Source organism: Microcaecilia unicolor, chromosome 2, assembly GCF_901765095.1.
Source record: "Microcaecilia unicolor chromosome 2, aMicUni1.1, whole genome shotgun sequence".
In the NCBI taxonomy this organism is placed as follows: Eukaryota; Metazoa; Chordata; class Amphibia; order Gymnophiona; family Siphonopidae; genus Microcaecilia; species Microcaecilia unicolor.
The window spans coordinates 558,978,235-558,998,881 of record NC_044032.1 but is presented as its reverse complement, the minus strand read 5'-3'; the positions used below and the strand labels follow the sequence as shown (position 1 = coordinate 558,998,881).

At 45.2% G+C, this 20,647-nt stretch overlaps 1 protein-coding gene across 2 annotated transcripts in view; it reads right to left on the bottom strand.

The window, feature by feature from the left end:
- The window catches only part of KIAA1211 (KIAA1211 ortholog), a 179,525-nt gene that overhangs the window by 76,739 nt on the left and 82,139 nt on the right, over nucleotides 1-20,647 (bottom strand). The window lies entirely within an intron of this gene.

Sequence of the window (20,647 nt, the reverse complement as noted above, 5' to 3'; positions counted from 1 at the left end):
GGATCAAGAAAAAGTTTATCACGGTAATCTCGGAGCGTCATCAGTTCATCAAGAGCAGAAACTGGGTCCAGACCGAAATCCAACCTGGAACTAGACTCTGGACCTGGGCTTAGACCCGGATTACCAACAAAGGAAAAAGTCTTAGGCTGGAAACCCAGCTGGAAGGGTGATCTTGCCGAGCTCATGGCCTTTGCATTCTGTCACATTTACAAAGCTGGGTATAACAAAAGAGAGGGAACAAAGTACAAACTAAAGTCCAAACAAAAAAACAGCACCACGGGCCTTTAAAATGGAACAAAGTTCTTTAATGAATGAGCCTTGACCCGACACGGGCCGTGTTTCGGTGACTAGCACCTGCGTCAGGGGTCACAGTGATGACGTGGAAAACTTGGGGAATAACTCGAATATTTTCATCTACAATATTCCTTACCCCACGTCTCATGTAGTAAAAGCTACAAAGCACCAAGGCACTTTCACTTTCTGTATCAAAATGGATGAAAAAAGGAGCGGCAGTGGCAGACAAAACCACCCCACGCTAGAGACAGGGCAGATCTCTGACAAACAAACAGTTAGGCTTCACCTGCACCTGGCCACTTTCCACCAAGAGTTGAGCTCAAGGCTTCAGGTGGCCGGCAGGACTTACTGGACAGGGCAGGACTGGCTAACAGCTAGGCAGCACAGGGACAGCAAGGCAGGGAAAGGATAGGCTAAAGGACAGGACTGAAAGCTGTGAGCAGCCACTGAAGCAGGGAACAAACACAGATAAACCCAAAACTAGGCAAGACATACAAACAAGACATGAGACTGGGAAACAAGCAATACAGGAAACAAGCAATACTCTAAAGTAAACATAGACTAACTAGAACAGGCAAGACTTCAGGCAAGAACTAGAGCAAGGAAACAAACTCAGGCTGAAGTTCAAAAGCACCAACATACCAGGGCCTTAGATGCAATGGAAAGGCAAAGCAGCAAGGTTTCAGAATGGCTAATAAGCCCAGCAGCACCTGGAGCTCAGCTGCAACCATCACCAGGAAACTACGGGTGCTGTGTAGGTTCAATCCAAGCAAGCAAGTCTGGCAGCCCGGATGATCCAGACCGGACTGGGCTGAAATCTGGAACGGGTGACGGTCCACAGCAGCCACCGGTTCTGGCCACCAAAGGGCGAGGTGAGCACAGACGTAACAAGCAGTGACCATCAAACGGTTTGGTTTGATATGACGGCTGAAGTGGAGGGTGGCCACTCAAAACTCAAAGTCCTGGATTTCAAGCATGCTGACTTTAGTAAAATGGGGGAATACCTGAGGAAGGAGCTGATGGGTTGGGAGGACGTATGAGAAGTGGAAGGGCAGTGGTCCAGGCTGAAAGAAACTATAAATAGGGCCACAAACCTTTATGTAAGGAGAGTAAATAAAAGCAAGAGAAAAAGGAAACCGATATGGTTCTCCAACCAAGTGGCTGAGAAAATAAAGGCTAAAGAGTTGGCGTTCCAGAAATACAGAAAAACTCAAGAAGAGGAACACGGAGAGGAATACCAGATGAAACTGAAGGAAGCCAAGAGAGAGAGACATCTGGTGAAAACGGAAGAACAAATGGCTAGAAAGGTAAGGAGGGGTGACAAAAATTTCTTCAGGTATATTAGTGAAAGGAAAATGACTAAAAAGGGAATTGTGAGACTGAAAGATGCTGCAAACCGCTATGTAGATAATGATGAAGAAAAGGCAAATTTGCTAAATAAATTTGTTCTGTTTTCATAGAAGAAAATCCTGGAGAAGGACCGCGATTGACTGGCAAAAGTGCATATGAGAGTGGAGTGGATATAGCACCGTTCATGGAAGAGAGTGTGTATGAACAACTAGGAAACCTAAAGTGGACAAAGCCATGGGACTGGACGGGATCCACCCCAGGATATTGAGGGAGCTCAGACCTACTGCTAATCTCAGTACCAGTGAGACTCGTTGCCAGTGGGGCACAACCTCTGATCTGCAGTTAACTGTGAGTAAAGGTGCTTATTCAAATAAAGGACGTTTTGAGCGAGATTAGTCTTCAGGTGTGAACTGCTGTGCCAAGGTTATACAGCAGCAACAAGTCCTGTCCCTGGAGCACTTTTAGTGGGTACTGCAGTGCACTTCAGGCAGGCAGACCCAGGCCCATCCTCCCCCCCCCCACACCCGTAACACTTGTGGTGGTAAATGGGAGGCCTCTAAAACCCACTGTACCCACATGTAGTTGCCCCTTCACCCCTAAGAACTATGGTAGTGTTTTTTTTTTGTTGTTACATTTGTACACCGCGCCTTCCCACTCATGGCAGGCTCAATGCGGCTTACATGGGGCAATGGAGGGTTAAGTGACTTGCCCAGAGTCACAAGGAGCTGCCTGTGCCGGGAATCGAACTCAGTTCCTCAGTTCTGTACATTTGTCCCTCCCACGACCAAATGGCTTGGATTAGGACGTTTCTGAGCTAAAAAAAAAAACGCCCATCTCAGGACCAAATCCATGGCATTTGGTCCGTCCAAACCGTATTTTTGGAACGAAAGATGGACGCCCATCTTTTTCGAAAATACGGTCTGTCCAGCCTCTTCACATATCCGTTTTTGGACATAGACGCCCATAGACATGGGCGTTCGCGTTCGATTATGCCCCTCTATGTAACATGCAGCTTCGTCAGTGCCTTCCAGCTTGCCTCTAGAATCACCACTGTGATTTCAAGCGGCAAAACCGCATCCCCTAAAATCTCACTCATGGCTACTGCACCTAAATTTACGTGTGCATATTTCAATTAAATCTAATTAGTGCTAATATCGTTTATCATTTATTTATTTACTATACCATCACTTATTGTACAGCAAGTCAGAAAGGTTTACAAGTCCAAAAATTGTACAATAATTGGTTAACCACTAATTTGCTCGTTATTCAATTAAAGTGCACATGCAAATTAGGTGTGTGCCTAAATCTGCATGCACAATTTTTAGCGACTTTGGGGTTAAATGTGCACTAAGCTAGAATTCTATAATGGCTGTTCTGTATAGAATTTATGCTTAGTGTGGATCACCCTGCTGCCTAATTGTGAGTCAGGCTGCAACCCAAAATTAAACTCAGAAAGCTGGTTTCTTGATTTGAAGCTCTGCGTTCTAGCTTCCTTAAATTTCTTAGCTGTTTTTTACTCAAAATAACTTTTCATGCTTTAATAATGTAATCTAATTGAACAACTGGGTAAAAATGGAGCCTTGTTTTTAGAATGTACTTTACACAGACACGCTGTTTGTGAAAAGCCATGAAACTGCTGTGAGTGTTGAAATAAAATGGTGCCTATGAATGGAAGCATTGTTGAAACGGTTCTATAGCATAAAATGAACATTATTCAAATTTATGAACATTGCCATACAGTGGAATGCTCCAGGAATGTACTGTGAACCATTGTTTGCATCTAAGGCTTTCATTTATTGTGCTTTGGCTCCCAGGAAAACCAACTGTATTGCTTCAGAGGCCATACATGCCATTCAAATATTGCTCCCAAGCTTTAGTGATTTATTTAGTCACACTTACATTTATTTAAGGGTAAAGAAGATTTAAATTGCTAACATTTTTAAAAATAACATTTTATTTTCTGCACAGCAGGCATCCTGTCTGGATACTACTTGTATTATTACATGTACTGTTCCAAGTGTTAAAAAGTCTGTCATTCATTACCTTTTTTCTTCACTACCTATATAAATGCTTAGTTAATTATTCAGGGTTAAATATCTGTTTTTGGTGCTAGAAAAGTTGTGTTCTTTTTTAGGCATGAAAAAGGTGTCTATTTCCTCTCCATCACAAGGGATTATTGTATTGGCTAAGGGATAGAAGTATCCAAGTAGTATTAGTGCTGAGGGTTTGTTTTCTTTTTCTATTTTGTTCCTTTTGGATGCTCTGCTTTTACCTTAGAACATAAGAATAGCCATACTGGATCAGACCAATGAACCATCTAGCCCAGTATCCTGCTTCCAGCGGTGGCCAATCCAGGTCACAAGTACCTGGCAGAAACCCAATTAGTAGCAACATTCTATGCTACCAATCCCGGGGCAAGCAGTGGCTTCCCCCATGTCCATCCGCATTTACTTATTTGATTGTGGAGTAATGTGGAAGGGGGGCTAGTTTTAAATACCCCTCCCCCCCCTTTGGATTTGTTTCTTTGTTTAACTTAATTTCCTTTTCCTATCTCCTTCCAGTATTGCTCTAGCAAGTGAATACTTGTGTGTTTGTACTGCAAATTATCAATGTGTATATGTATGTATGTATATATACCTGTATATATGTGTGTGTGTGTATATATATATATATATATATATAGTCACTCACTTTTTATTGACCAATTCCTTGAGTTATTCCATGATTCCTGGTAATTCTGATATGTAATGGTTGACATAATAAAAATGATCAAAGTCAAATAAACTGTGTAAAATATATGTATATTATCTCAGGTTTATACTACCAAACATTGGGATGTACAATGTTTTTTGTTTCAGAGTTGGGACAAACAAATGTTTACCAGTTACACCTCTCGAGAATGCTACATAAAGTTGGGACATACCTAGCCAGTCAGGTTTTCATGATCTCCGCAAGAAGTGCATGGGTTGGATTTGCATACCAAGGAGGCAGTGCATGCAGATCTATTTCATGCATATTCATTGTGGATATCCTGAAAACCTGACTTGGCTGGGTGTGTCCTGAGGACTGGGCTGAGAAACAGTGCCCTAGGTTAATGCATGACATCCTAAGTGACAGTTCTTGAGTGTTATTTGATGAAGAATCAAAGAGAGAGAGAGTCTAAGGGCCAGTTTACTAAGCCGTACTGTAGGTGCACAAACCTTATAGCATGTGCTAATTTTTAGCGCACGCTAATGCTAGAGACACCCAAAGGAATATAATGGGTATCTCTATCATTAGCGCCCTCAGTTAGGTTTAGTAAACTGGGCCCTAAGTTCGAAGCCTCTAGCTCAGACAGAATGGGACATCTTGGGCTAGAAACTAATCTAGGACTTTTTTCTGGACAAAATGTCTTCTGCCATGTTGGTTTCATCAAAAAGCACAAATTATTATTGCTATCTATCTATATCTATATAGATATATCTTTTAAGCTACCATGGGGCTTGTGAAATAAGTATTTTTAAATAAAAATTTAATGTACCTATAAAGAGTTTTTGGGCACATTAAATGTTGACTACACTAGTCTGACCACAATAGAGATATGGATAGTAATCACCAAATTTTACTATGCATGCTAACTTGATTTGAAACCCCTATTGCTAGTCAGCACAAAGTGAGCAGCCCAGTGATCAGTAAAGATTTCCTCTCTCCCATTACAGTGTTCAGCCCTACTATACCTTTCCATCCCACCCTTCTACCTATAGCAAGAATAAATCCCTATGAAAAGCATCCGTCGTCTCTCTCAAGTCACAAGAGGTCTCTCCCTGATTGTCAAAATTCTTCCTTCCCCACACAGACCACCCTACAATCAAAAGCACATATTTATTTATTTTAACAATTGATATATTGCCTATAAACTGGGTGGTTTACACAAGAACATACATTATATAAACAAAACTTTAAAAAACAATCACATTACACATATCACAAACAAACTAAACTACATGTACTGCTCCTCATTAATAGACTAAGCACAGATTGCTCCTACATAAAAGCTTCCTCAAACAAACTATACAGTGCAGCCTCATTTTAGACAGAATGTAGAAATCAGCGGACAACGCTGTTTAACTGAGACACTGTCAACTTTCCTCAACCATACGGACCTTGAAGTAGCATTGCTCATTTGAGCTGGAGCGAAACACTGGCCAACGTGGGTCTGGGGATTGTTTAGAGTTGAAAATATGACTTCAGGATAGACTTCATTCGAGCTAAGTATTTAATCCTGGAGTGTTTGAGTCAAGTACTCTTTTGATTATAAAGTAATTGGACAAGATGTTTTGACAAAATGTGAGCAATTGATGCATTCACTCTGCAGCCCCTCACTACCTCTCCACCCTCATCTCTCCCTACACTCCTTTCCTAGAACTCCATTCACTAGGCAAATCTCTCCTAGTTGCACCCTTCTCCTCCATTGCTAACTCCAGACTGCGCTCCTTCTATCTCGCCGCACCTTATGCGGGGTTGGCAGACTGCAAACCGCAGGTGGTGTGGAGGCGGAGATTGATGTGGACACCCAGCTGAGAGTAGTCAGGATACCAGCAGAAGTCAGGGCAGGCGGTAAGCGAAGAGTAGTCAATATACCAGCAGAAGTCAGGGCAGGCAGAGAGTAGTCAGGATACCAGCAGAAGTCAGAACCAGGTAGCAATCAGAAGAAACATCAGAAGCACTGCCACTACTCAGAAAACCAAATAGAAGCCGAAGCAAGGAAGGACTGGTGGCAGGACTTTAAATAGTGCAGGAATTAGGCTCAAGCATGTGCAGCTGTCACAAGATGGCTGCCCCCATCAGAGGAGGATATAGTAAATGCTGGACAAGGAGGGAGAAAGACACAGAGTCAATACTGGACAGGGAGAGGGTAGGGTCATTGGAACGCAAAGAGGCAATGCTAGAAAAAGAAGAAATGGGGACACAGGGCACTATGGAATAGGGGGAGAGATAGGGGCTCTACTGAAATGGAGGGGGATAGGGACACAGAGGGGCACTACAGGAATGGGGGGGAAGGAGATAGGGACACAGAGATGGCACTACTGGAAAGGAGGGAGTAGGTAAGGACACAGAGAAGGCACTACTGGAAAGGGGAGGAGATAGGGACACTACTGAAAGGGGGAGGAGGAGATAGGGACACAGAGGGACACCACTGGAAGGGGGATATGGGGACAATGGTGAAAAAGGGATGAGATGGGGACAAAGAGGTAATGCTAGAAAAGGGGGAAGATGGTAACAGGGGTAATGCTGGGAAGATGGGGACACAGGACAATGTTACAAAAAGTGAGAGATGGGGACACCAGGACGGCAGGTGTCGTAATCTATTAAGTTACTGTGTTACAGATCTTTCACTGTTTACAGGAGTTTGGCTGAGAAGGAAACCCACTGACTTTCAACACATGCATTTTCAAAATCTGAAAAATGTCCTTGATCATTTCTCACACTTTAGGTTAAACAAGTGCCTGGAACAACCACCCTATTCTCTTCCCCCTGCAGTGAACTGGAAAATATTGACAGGACCCTTGTGTGTATGTGCGTGTGTTGGGGGGCATAGCCTTTAGAGCACCCCCCCCCCCCCCCATTTCTCTTCCTCCTGCAATCCCTTGGATAATACTGGTGAGACCCTTCTGTGTGTGTGGGGGGGGGGGGGGGGGGGGGAGGGGTAGTCTTTAAAGATCCACCTACTGAATGCAACTTGGAAGTGTAACTTCTTCCTCTCCTCAACTGCTTTCCATTGTAAGAATCATATAACAATGAGTAAGACCTGTAGGTTTTAAACACAGGGCCCCAGAATCCGGCACCGCTGTGTCTGACAACAAAACACACATCACAGAGCACTAGTTACATTAAGGCCACCATTTCTGATCTATTGATAACTTCCTGTTCAAGAAGGACCTCTCCAGGCTCTAAGAAACTGGGCAGGGGGAGTAACAATAAGCAGCTGGAGGGGCTGGGAGGGAGTGAGGTTAAGGTGATACACAGCCTATTGGTTTGTTCCTGATTAGTGCTTTAAAAAAAAAAAAAAAACAGCAAACAAGTTGTATCCAGCTCCTGCTTCATTTTAAATATCCTCAAACACAGCTACAGCTTCCCTTGTGCACAAGTCCTCTGCTCTGTTGGCTGAACTTCACTGCTGAACATGTGGGGCACAGAGTTTGTGCCACAGTTTGAGGTCTGGAAGGATTACCTAGGACTGGCAGCCTTGGTAAAAGAAATGCATGACAGTGACTGGAAAGAAGTGACCCCACTACCTGCAACAGCAGCTTCTGGGAAAAGGGATACCAAAAAGCCTGTGAGTACAAGACTCAGCTCCATATGCAACTTCTGCAAGCATAACGGGGAATCCAAGTCTGTCTACAGCGCACATGCTCTGAAGGATGAGGTGGGAAATGTGAGGTGCCCCGTCCTCCAACAATATGTGTGCCCACAATGTGGTGTCACAGGGGAAAATGCACACACAAAGCGCTTCTGCCCCTTAACCAAAAAGGGCTACTGCTCTGTGTACAGTTTCACTGCCAGGAACGCAACTGGGAAGAAATCTCATAGGCTCTCAAAAAGCCTTCCTGAAGGAATGAGAGCAAATCCCCAGCCCCTACCAAAGAAACACCCAGAGGAGTTATGGAAAAACATAATGAGTGCATCGAAGAGAAATGCAGTCCCACAGCCAGGGCACTTCTACTGTAATGCACTGAGGATCCCCTCCCCACCACCACAAGGAAAATGCCGCTATCCCTGAACTGAGAAGCTCTGACTGGAAATACAGATGCACTATGGCCCCCATCGTCTGCAGTACAATGTTCCTCCATACCTGCAGTACAATGTGCCATGGCTCCATGTCTCCACTAAAATGTGCCACGGTTCCTCCATGCCTTTAGTACCACCTGGCTACTCCATGACTGCAGTACAATGTCCTCTATGCCTGCAATCCAATGTGCCATGCCTTCTCCATGCCTACAACAGAATGTGCCATGGCTCCTTCATGCCTGCAGTTTTGTACAATGATTGGATACTGGGTTGAATGGGACTCTAAGAAAATGAATGATCTTTGATTTCCGAGTGTTAGGCCTTGTTCTGTCGTGTTATTGCTTTTACTGGCTTGCTCTTGCCCACAGCCACTGCACTTGTTAAAAGCCACATTGGGCACTTTGAGTTTTGTGTGTGTGTGTATCTGAAACCAGACTTATTGCTGTTGTATGCTTTTTAGAAATCACTTGGTTATCCTATTGGTTTGTTTGTTTGTTTGTTTTTTTGGTCACTATATAAATTTTGTTTTGTTAAGGATTAGAGTGTTTGGTGATTTTTATTTTTCAAATTGCATTTATGTGGCAGCCCTAATGAGAAAAGTGCTGGGTAGATCCAACTCATGCCTAACTATCAGCTTCTCTGCTCACTATGAGCCAAAGGGTTACAGGTAAACTACTACTATGACTATAAATCATTTCTATAGCGCTACCAGTCATACGCAGCGCTTCACAATTGAACATGAAGAAAAGACAGTCCCTGCTCAAAAAGAGCTTACAATCTAAATCAGGACAGACAGACAGACAGGACAAAGAAGGGATAAGGGTAGGACAGATAGATAGGACACATAGGGAAAAGGGAATATTGAAGAGAGGAAGACAAGATAAGGTTACGAGCAGGTGACGAGTTAGGAATTAAAAGCAGCATCAAACAGGTAGGCCTTTAGCCCGGATTTGAAGGCGGCCAGGGATGGAGCTTGACGTAATGGCTCAGTAAAGTTCTTAACAGTGAATGTGACTGCATAGTGAGCTGAAAGGGAGGACAAGAAAGTCTGTGCTGACCCCAACTCAGACTCTAATGCTCAGATGCACTAAACTTAACGAGCCATTAACGTGGGTTTTAAACTGGTTCTAGCCAGTTTAACGTGCAAGTAGTAAACCAGGACATGCACAAAAGGGCATTGTCTGATCACGGTAGCAGCTAACGAAAATGGAATGCAGATGAGCAAATTAGTATTATAATGTGTCTAAATTGTATTACAATGAGATGCATTACCGTTTCCCGATCCCCTCACTGTGGAAAACCTAACGGGAGGTCTGCATCTCTCGTTGGGACTGCTGTGAGGGAATCGAAGGGGAAAAAAATGTCCAAGTGCTCATCAGGGATGTCCTTCTAAAGTGCCTAACATGGACGTCCTTCACTAAAATAAAAAAGGACATCCCTGACGAGCACTTGGACGTTTCCCCCCCAGATATTTTTTATGATGGGTGTCCTTCTTGGACATGTTTTCCTTACCTGCCTGAACTGACCACAACCACAGTTCTCTCAACAGCCCCTCCAAGGTTGTTTTCAGCTTGCGCCCCCCCCCCCCCCCCCCCCAAGATCGTGACGTGCGAGGACGGCCAAATCAAAACTTTTTGGACGGCCCTCCCTCCAGGTCTCTCTCAGCCAATCACAGCGCGTTTAGCTGATACCGGATACTTAAGCTCCGATGTGTCTCTTTCCTGCTTCTCATTCTCTCTCCCCCTCCCCGCAGGCTCTGGAACAGCGTGTGTGTGTGTGTCGCTGCCTCCCTCTTGGGCTATCCAAAAGCCCTGCCTCTCTGTATATGCATGTGTTGTAGCTGTCTCGCTACTCGGCCAAAGGGATTCCCGGGAAGTTGTTTTAGTGAAGGATGTCCATAAAGGACGTCCTTGGCATGCGCAGAGCAGCCAGCATAACGCTTGGCTGCTCTGCGCATGCTCGACTGGCCGACTGGCTTCTGAGGGAATAGAGAATGCAAGTGAGCTACAATGAGCAGCTCATTTGCATTCCATTTCCTTGATGCATGGCCGTTGCCTACCGATTCGCTATAGAATCGGTAAGGGAAGGCCTCTTCTGAGGACCTTAGTGCATCTGGCCCTAAGAGGATGGGGAATCTGTGGTGACCCTGAGTCAGTGAATATACCCTGCAATGGAGGGGGGGGGGATGTCAGATAGGGAGATGGGGGAAGAGTTTGAGGCATTTGTGCAGATAACCAGGGAAGCCCTGTTCAAATCCTGCAGCACCTAATGCTTATGATCATGCTCAAATCACTTAACCCAACATTGCCTCAGGTACAAACTCAGGGGCCCTCCCCCCATTTACTAGAGCTTAGCAAGAAATAACAGGCATTAGCATACACTAAGTATCACGTGACCCACGGGTATAAAATAGGACACAGTATTTAGCGCATGCTAAGCCCCAGTAAAAAGGCTCCTTAGATCGTTAGATCTCCAAGGACAGGGAAATACCTAGTGTACCAGTATCTGAAATAAACTCTGAGCTACTACTGAAAATGGCCTGAGCCAAATCCAAAAGAACAAAATAAATTATTTTAGTGCTTAACCCAAGTCAGCATGTGAGCTACAGGGGGGTCTGTGCTTAGGTGCTTTACACTAACCACACTTACATTCATCTTGCTTTCTCCATCTGATTTTTAAGCTCTTCCTAAGGAGACATTAGGGTTTAAAATGCCTGACATGTTCATTCACCTAACTAAGTTGTGGGATCTGATTGGTGCTTGCCCTAGACATTATAAATAATGGCGAACGTTAGGCAGTGATTAGATCAGCGCTGAGCCCCCATTGTATAAAAGACATCTGACCTGCATAGCGCGCAGGTCATGCCTAACTTTGGACGTCAGACATACGCCTGATAGGCACAGGTATAAAGTTAGTGCAGATCAGCACTTTTCCGTAACTTGGTGCCTAACTTTTGGGAACGTCCATAATCCACCTATGCCCCTCCCACAGCCATGTCCCCTTTTTAGCTGCACACGGGAAGAGTTAGACGCAAAGTTATGGAAACGTGTGCAGGGGAGATCTGCACACAAATTCAATTTAGCACCAATGATCACCAATGCAGTGGCCAATTTCCTCGTTAAGCTGTGTACGACTCTTGGATCTTTGTACAAATTCCAGCGCCTAATGTTCTACAACCTATGTAGAATCCAGGGGTAAGTGATTTTGTGACACTAGCACCGATATGGACTGACCGGATCCATCTAGCAGGGTTTAACCCAGTGGCGTAGCTAGGAGGCAAAGGGGGAGCTGTTTAGAAAAAATGGCGCCTATGCGCCTCAACCCAATAAATATTATTTTTCTCCTCCCTCCCGAGTCTTTAATCTTTTCCTATCTCTTCTGCCCGCGCTCTCCCGTCCGCGAGGTCACTTTTACTTTCCGAAGCGTTCTCCCTCCGGCACCGGCGATTCACAGTCAGCCTTCTGCCAGCGTCGGGGCCTCTTCTCAGGCGCGTCCCACTTCTGCAGAAAACAGGAAGTTGCTTAGAGTAGGCGGGAGACGCCTGAGGAGAGGCCCCAATTCTGGCAGAAGGCTGACTGTGAATCGATTCGCCGGTGCAGGAGGGACAAGGCTTCAGGGAAGTAAAACGTGAGCATGCAGATGGGAGAGAAGGGCAGAAGAGAGGGTGAAGCCAATTTGGGTAATCTATTCCCCCCCCCCCCCCCCCCGCGCAGCTGTTGTTGCCGTTCAGTTCAAAACAAGCAAACATGATCTGCTGCATACATGTTGTCGTTCTTTATTGTAATCTGCCTTGGGAAGCCTCATGTTAGTTATAAAGATGATAGAATATACTGAAATTAAATGGAAGTAGAAATAAACTCTCCTTTCATTGGGGCACATGGAATCACATCTTCATCTGTGTTGTAGACGTTTACCTTTTAGATACACAAATGGATTGTTCTGCTTTGAACATGTTTCAGGGGCAAGCGGTTTTATAAGTCGAAATTAAATATTTTGTTTCATGCAGATCTCTTTTGTTTAAACATAAATGGGCTATAAGCCCCTAATGCAGTCCATTTGTTTTCTTATATTTTGTTCTTATGATGACATACTGTGCCAAAACTGAAAACTCTTATCTCTGGTCATTAATAAAAGGAACACTGTCCACCCTAAAAAAGTTGTTTTGTGGCTGTACATGAGGAATTGTGATATTGAATAAATAAGCGTATTTTTGTGTCCCTAGTCATGCATCCTACGTTTATATAATCCTTTCAAGAAATCCAGTTAATTCTTTAACATTAGTGGAACATAGCCACAGAGGCATGGTCTGGTTGCATTTTTAATATGGTAATACTAGGGCCCAGCTAAGGAACAAGTTATTTTGAGTTAGCCTTCACTGGACCAAACTTGCTTTCCTTGTGCCATCACTATCCAGCAGGATAGGCTGTGTCTTGAAACGTGGAGGATAAAGGATTTCTTTTTTTACATTTATATCACACATTATCCCAAGCAAAGTCGGATTCAGTGTGGCTTACATATAACACACGCTAGAGTGTCCGTATAACCAGCCCCTCCAAATTACACACTGATTACGATTTATAACAAATTAGTACTCTTCCTATGAAAAGTTATTGTTATTATACTTTTTCTGTGTACATCTGTATACTGCACAAATTGACATGTTTGAAAATATAAGTGAGGTTAAATACAAATGCTACCAATAATAAAGAGTGACAACGTGGATGAAGCAACTCATAGGTTTGCTTTCTTTTTTTTGAGAGTACGGCAATGACAGCTGCGCGTGGAAGGGGAAACTGAGACTGGCCTAATTGGTTTTAACATTTTGACATCACTTGGTCTCCTCCTGTCTATTAAAACCTCCTTGGAGCTGCCAGAGGATGGACTGTGGGAGCAGGCCAGGGAGATATGTGGCCCAAAGGAGGGTGGGGGTCGCTGAAGGAGACGGGGAAGAAGGTTAACATGTTGAGAGAGAAGGATATAGTAAATGCTGGACAAGGAGGGAGAAAGACACAGAGTCAATACTGGACAGGGAGAGGGTAGGGTCATTGGAACGCAAAGAGGCAATGCTAGAAAAAGAAGAAATGGGGACACAGGGCACTATGGAAAAGGGGGAGAGATAGGGGCTCTACTGAAATGGAGGGGATAGGGACACAGAGGGGCACTACAGGAAAGTGGGGGAGGAGATAGGGACACAAAGAGGGCACTACTGGAAAGGGGAGGAAGAGATAGGGACACAGAGATGGCACTACTGGAAAGGGGAAGAGATAGGGACACTACTGAAAGGGGGAGGAGGAGATAGGGACACAGAGGGACACCACTGGAAGGGGGATATGGGGACAATGGTGAAAAGGGGTGAGATGGGGACAAAGAGGTAATGCTAGAAAAGGGGGAAGATGGTAACAGGGGTAATGCTGGGAAGATGGGGACACAGGACGAATGTTACAAAAAGTGAGAGATGGGGACACCAGGACGGCAGGTGTCGTAATCTATTATGTTACTGTGTTACAGATCTTTCACTGTTTACAGGAGTTTGGCTGAGAAGGAAACCCACTGACTTTCAACACATGCATTTTCAAAATCTGAAAAATGTCCTTGATCATTTCTCACACTTTGGGTTAAACAAGTGCCTGGAACAACCACCCTATTCTCTTCCCCCTGCAGTGAACTGGAAAATATTGACAGGACCCTTGTGTGTATGTGCGTGTGTTGGGGGGCATAGCCTTTAGAGCACCCCCCCCCCCCATTTCTCTTCCTCCTGCAATCCCTTGGATAATACTGGTGAGACCCTTCTGTGTGTGTGGGGGGGGGGGGGGGGGGGAGGAGTAGTCTATAAAGATCCACCTACTGAATGCAACTTGGAAGTGTAACTTCTTCCTCTCCTCAACTGCTTTCCATTGTAAGAATCATATAACAATGAGTAAGACCTGTAGGTTTTAAACACAGGGCCCCAGAATCCGGCACCGCTGTGTCTGACAACAAAGAACACATCACAGAGCACTAGTTACATTAAGGCCACCATTTCTGATCTATTGATAACTTCCTGTTCAAGAAGGACCTCTCCAGGCTCTAAGAAACTGGGCAGTGGGAGTAACAATAAGCAGCTGCAGGGGCTGGGAGGGAGTGAGGTTAAAGTGATACACAGCCTATTGGTTTGTTCCTGACTAGTGCTTAAAAAAAAAAAAAAACAGCAAACAAGTTGTATCCAGCCCCTGCTTCATTTTAAATATCCTCAAACACAGCTACAGCTTCCCTTGTGCACAAGTCCTCTGTCTGCTCTGTTGGCTGAACTTCACTGCTGAACATGTGGGGCACAGAGTTTGTGCCACAGTTTGAGGTCTGGAAGGATTACCTAGGACTGGCAGCCTTGGTAAAAGAAATGCATGACAGTGACTGGAAAGAAGTGACCCCACTACCTGCAACAGCAGCTTCTGGGAAAAGGAATACCAAAAAGCCTGTGAGTACAAGACTCAGCTCCATATGCAACTTCTGCAAGCATAACGGGGAACCCAAATCTGTCTACAGCGCACATGCTCTGAAGGATGAGGTGGGAAATGTGAGGTGCCCCGTCCTCCAACAATATGTGTGCCCACAATGTGGTGTCACAGGGGAAAATGCACACACAAAGCGCTTCTGCCCCTTAACCAAAAAGGGCTACTGCTCTGTGTACAGTTTCACTGCCAGGAACGCAACTGGGAAGAAATCTCATAGGCTCTCAAAAAGCCTTCCTGAAGGAATGAGAGCAAATCCCCAGCCCCTACGAAAGAAACGTCCAGAGAAGTTATGGAAAAACATAATCAGTGCATCGAAGAGAAATGCAATCCCACAGCCAGGGCACTTCTACTGTAATGCACTGAGGATCTTCTCCCCACCACCACAAGGAAAATGCCGCTATCCCTGAACTGAGAAGCTCTGACTGGAAATACAGATGCACTATGGCCCCCATCGTCTGCAGTACAATGTCCTCTATGCCTGCAATATGTGCCATGGCTCCTCGATACCTGCAATACAATGTACCATGGTTCCTCACCTGCAATACAATGTGCCATGCCTTCTCCATGCCTACAACAGAATGTGCCATGGCTCCTTCATGCCTGCAGTTTTGTGCAATGACTGGATACTGGGTTGAATGGGACTCTAAGAAAATGAATGATCTTTGATTTCCGAGTGTTAGGCCTTGTTCTGTCATGTTATTGCTTTTACTGGCTTGCTCTTGCCCACAGCCACTGCACTTGTTAAAAGCCACATTGGGCACTTTGAGTTTTGTGTGTTTGTGTATCTGAAACCAGACTTATTGCTGTTGTTTGCTTTTTAGAAATCACTTGGTTATTCTATTGGTTTGTTTGTTTGTTTTTTAGTCACTATATAAATTTTGTTTTGTTAAGGATTAGAGTGTTTGGTGACTTTTTTTTTCCAAATTGCATTTATGTGGCAGCCCTAATGAGAAAAGTGCTGGGTAGATCCAGCTCATGCCTAACTATCAGCTTCTCTGCTCACTATGAGCCAAAGGGTTACAGGTAAACTACTACTATGACTATAAATCATTTCTATAGTGCTACCAGTCGTACGCAGCGCTTCACAATTGAACATGAAGAAAATACAGTCCCCGCTCAAAAAGAGCTTACAATCTAAATCAGGACAGACAGACAGACAGGACAAATAAGGGATAAGGGTAGGACAGACAGATAAGACACATAGGGAAAAGGGACTATTGAAGAGAGGAAGACAAGATAAGGTTACGAGCAGGTGATGAGTTAGGAATTAAAAGCAGCATCAAACAGGTAGGCCTTTAGCCCGGATTTGAAGGCGGCCAGGGATGGAGCTTGACGTAATGGCTCAGTAAAGTTCTTAATAGTGAATGTGACTGCATAGTGAGCTGAAAGGGAGGACAAGAAAGTCTGTGCTGACAGCAACTCAGACTCTAATGCTCAGATGCACTAAACTTAACGAGCCATTAACGTGGGTTTTAAACTGGTTCTAGCCAGTTTAACGTGCAAGTAGTAAACCAGGACATGCACAAAAGGGCACTGTCTGATCACGGTAGCAGCTAACGAAAACGGAATGCAGATGAGCAAATTAGTATTATAATGTGTCTAAACTGTATTACAATGAGATGCACTACCGTTTCCCGATCCCCTCACTGTGGAAAACCTAACGGGAGGTCTGCACCTCTCGTTGGGGCTGCTGTGAGGGAATCGAAGGGAAAAAAAATGTCCAAGTGCTCATCAGGGATGTCCTTCTAAAGTGCCTAACATGGGCGTCCTTCACTAAAATAAAAAAGGACGTCCCTGACGAGCACTTGGACGTTTCCCCCCCAGATTTTTTTTTGTGATGGGTGTCCTTCTTGGACGTGTTTTCCTTACCTGCCTGAACTGACCACAACCACAGTTCTCTCAACAGCCCCTCCAAGGTTGTTTTCAGCTTGCGCCCCCCCCCCCCCCCCCAAGATCGTGACGTGCGAGGACGGGCAAATCAAAACTTTTTGGACGTCCCTCCCTGCAGGTCTCTCTCAGCCAATCACAGCGCGTTTAGCTGATACTGGATACGTAAGCTCCGATGTGTCTCTTTCCTGCTTCTCATTCTCTCTCCCCCTCCCCGCAGGCTCTGGAACAGCGTGTGTGTGTGTCACTGCCTCCCTCTTGGGCTATCCAAAAGCCCTGCCTCTCTGTATATGCATGTGTTGTAGCTGTCTCGCTACTTGGCCAAAGGGATTCCCGGGAAGTTGTTTTAGTGAAGGACATCCATAAAGGACGTCCTTGGCGTGCGCAGAGCAGCCAGCATAATGCTTGGCTGCTCTGGGCATGCTCGACTGGCCGACTGGCTTCTGAGGGAATAGAGAATGCAAGTGAGCTACAAGGAGCAGCTCATTTGCATTCCATTTCCTTGATGCATGGCCGTTGCCTACCGATTCGCTATAGAATCGGTAAGGGAAGGGCTCTTCTGAGGGCCTTAGTGCATCTGGCCCTAAGAGGATGGGGAATCTGTGGTGACCCTGAGTCAGTGAATATACACTGCAATGGAGGGGGGGGGGGATGTCAGATAGGGAGATGGGGGGAGGGGTGGAGGCATTTGTGCAGATAACCAGGGAAGCCCTGTTCAAATCCTGCAGCACCTAATTTTTATTTATTTATTTATTTATTACATTTGTACCCCGCACTTTCCCACACATAGCAAGTTCAATGCGGCTTACATAATAAATAGAATTACAAGTTTTGAATAAGAATATTACAAGTTGTAGTAAACAAAGCATAGTGGGGTTTTAAGGATATGTAAATTGAGTGATTTACGAAAGTTTGGTAGGTCGTGCGTTGTTTTCAAGGTGTTTGGTAATGCTTATGATCATGCTCAAATCACTTAACCCAACATTGCCTCAGGTACAAACTCAGGGGCCCTCCGCCCTTTTACTAGAGCTTAGCAAGAAATAACAGGCATTAGCATACACTAAGTATCACGTGACCCACGGGTATAAAATGGGACACACAGCATTTAGCACATGCTAAGCCCCAGTAAAAAGGCTCCTTAGATCTCCAAGGACAGGGAAATACCTAGTGTACCAGTATCTGAAATTAACTCTGAGCTACTACTGAAATGGCCTGAGCCAAATCCAAAAGAACAAAATAAATTATTTTAGTGCTTAACCCAAGTCAGCGTGTGAGCTACAGGGGGATCTGTGCTTAGGTGCTTTACACTAACCACACTTACATTCATCTTGCTTTCTCCATCTGATTTTTAAGCTCTTCCTAAGGAGAAATTAGGGTTTAAAATGCCTGACATGTTCATTCACCTAACTAAGTTGTGGGATCTGATTGGTGCTTGCCCTAGACATTATAAATAATGGCAAACGTTAGGCAGTGATTAGATCAGCACTGAGCCCCCATTGTATAAAAGACATCTGACCTGCATAGCGCGCAGGTCATGCCTAACTTTGGACGTCAGACATACGCCTGATGGGGACAGGTATAAAGTTAGTGCAGATCAGCACTTTTCCATAACTTGGTGCCTAACTTTTGGGAACGCCCATAATCCACCTATGCCCCTCCCACAGCCATGTCCCCTTTTTAGTTGCACGCGGGAAAGTTAGACGCAAAGTTATGGAAACGTGTGCAGGGGAGATCTGCACACAAATTCAAATTAACACCAATGATCACCAATGCAGTGGCCAATTTCCTCGTTAAGCTGTGTACGACTCTTGGATCTTTGTACAAATTCCAGCGCCTAATGTTCTACAACCTATGTAGAATCCAGGGGTAAGTGATTTTGTGACACTAGCACCGATATGGACTGACCGGATCCATCTAGCAGGGTTTAACCCAGTGGCGTAGCTAGGGGGCAAAGGGGGAGCTGTTTAGAAAAAATGGCGCCTATGCGCCTCAACCCAATAAATATTTTTTTTCTGCTCCCTCCCGAGTCTTTTATCTTTTCCTATCTCTTCTGCCCACGGTCTCCGTCCGCGAGGTCACTTTTACTTTACGAAGCATTCTCCCTCCGGCACCGGCGATTCACAGTCAGCCTTCTGTCAGCGTCGGGGCCTCTCCTGAGGCGCGTCCCACCTCTGCGGAAAACAGGAAGTTGCTTAGAGTAGGCGGGACACGCCTGAGGAGAGGCCCCAATTCTGGCAGAAGGCTGACTGAATCGATTTGCCGGTGCAGGAGGGACAAGGCTTCAGGGAAATAAAAAGTGACCATGCAGATGGGAGAGACGGACACAGGACAATGTTACAGGAGCTTGGCTGAGAAGGAAACCCACTGACTTTCAACACATGCATTTTCAAAATCTGAAAATTTTCCTTGATCATTTCTCACACTTTGGGTTAAACAAGTGCCTGGAACAACCACCCTATTCTCTTTCCCCTGCAGTGAACTGGAAAATATTGACAGGACCCTTGTGTGTATGTGCGTGAGTTGGGGGGCGTAGCCTTTAGAGCACCCTCCCCCTATTTCTCTTCCTCCTGCAATCCCTTGGATAATACTGGCAAGACCCTTGTGTGTGCCTTTAAAGACCCACTTATTGAATGCAACTTGGAAGTGTAACTTCTTCTTCTCCTCAACTGCTTTCCATTGTAAGGATCACATAACAAAGAGCAAGACCTGTAGGTTTGAAACACAGGGCCCCAGGATCGGGCACCACTGTGTATGACAACAAAGAAGACATCCCAGAGCACTCATCACATTAAGGCTACCATTTCTGATCTATTTATAACTTCCTGTTCAAGAAGATTAAGGGGGACTAACAATAAGCAGCTGAAGGGGCAGGGAGGGAGTGAGATTAAAGTCAGATAAGGTGATACACAGCCCATTGGTTTGTTCCTGATTAGTGCTTTAAAAAAAAAAAACACACCCCAGCAAACAAGTTGTATCCAGCCCCTGCTTCTTTTTAAATATCCCCAGACACAGCTACAGCTTCCCTTGTGCACAAGTCCTCTGTCTGCTCTGTTGGCTAAACTTCACTGCTGAACATGTGGGGCACAGAGTTTGTGCCACAGTTTGAGGTCTGGAAGGATTACCTGGGACTGGCGGCCTTGGTAAAAGAAATGCATGACAGTGACTGGAAAGAAGTGACCCCACTACCTGCAACAGCAGCTTCTGGGAAAAGGAATACCAAAAAGCCTGTGAGTACAAGACTCAGCTCTATATTCAGCTTCTGCAAGCATAACGGGGGATCCAAGTCTGTCTACAGCGCACATGCTCTGAAGGATGAGGCGGGGAATGTGAGGGAAGAAGGTTAACATGGGGAGAGAGAAGGATATAGTAAATGCTGGACAAGGAGGGAGAAAGACACAGAGTCAATACTGGACAGGGAGTGGGTAGGGTCATTGGAATGCAAAGAGGCAATGCTAGAAAAAGAAGAAATGGGGACACAGGGCACTATGGAAAGGGGCAGAGATAGGGACTCTACTGAAATGGAGGGGGATAGGGACAAAGAAGGGCACTACTGGAAGGAGGGGAAGGAGATAGGGACACAAAGACGGCACTACTGGAAAGGGGAGGAGGAGATAGGGACACAAAGAGGGCACTACTGGAAAAGGGAGGAGGAGATAGGGACACAGAGAAGGCACTACTGGAAAGGGTAGGAGATAGGGACACTACTGAAAAGGGGAGGAGGAGATAGGGACACAAAGAGGGCACTACTGGAAAAGGGAGGAGGAGATAGGGACACAAAGACGGCACTACTGAAAAGGGGAGGAGGAGATAGGGACACAGAAGGGCACCACTGGAAGGGGGATATGGGGACAATGGTG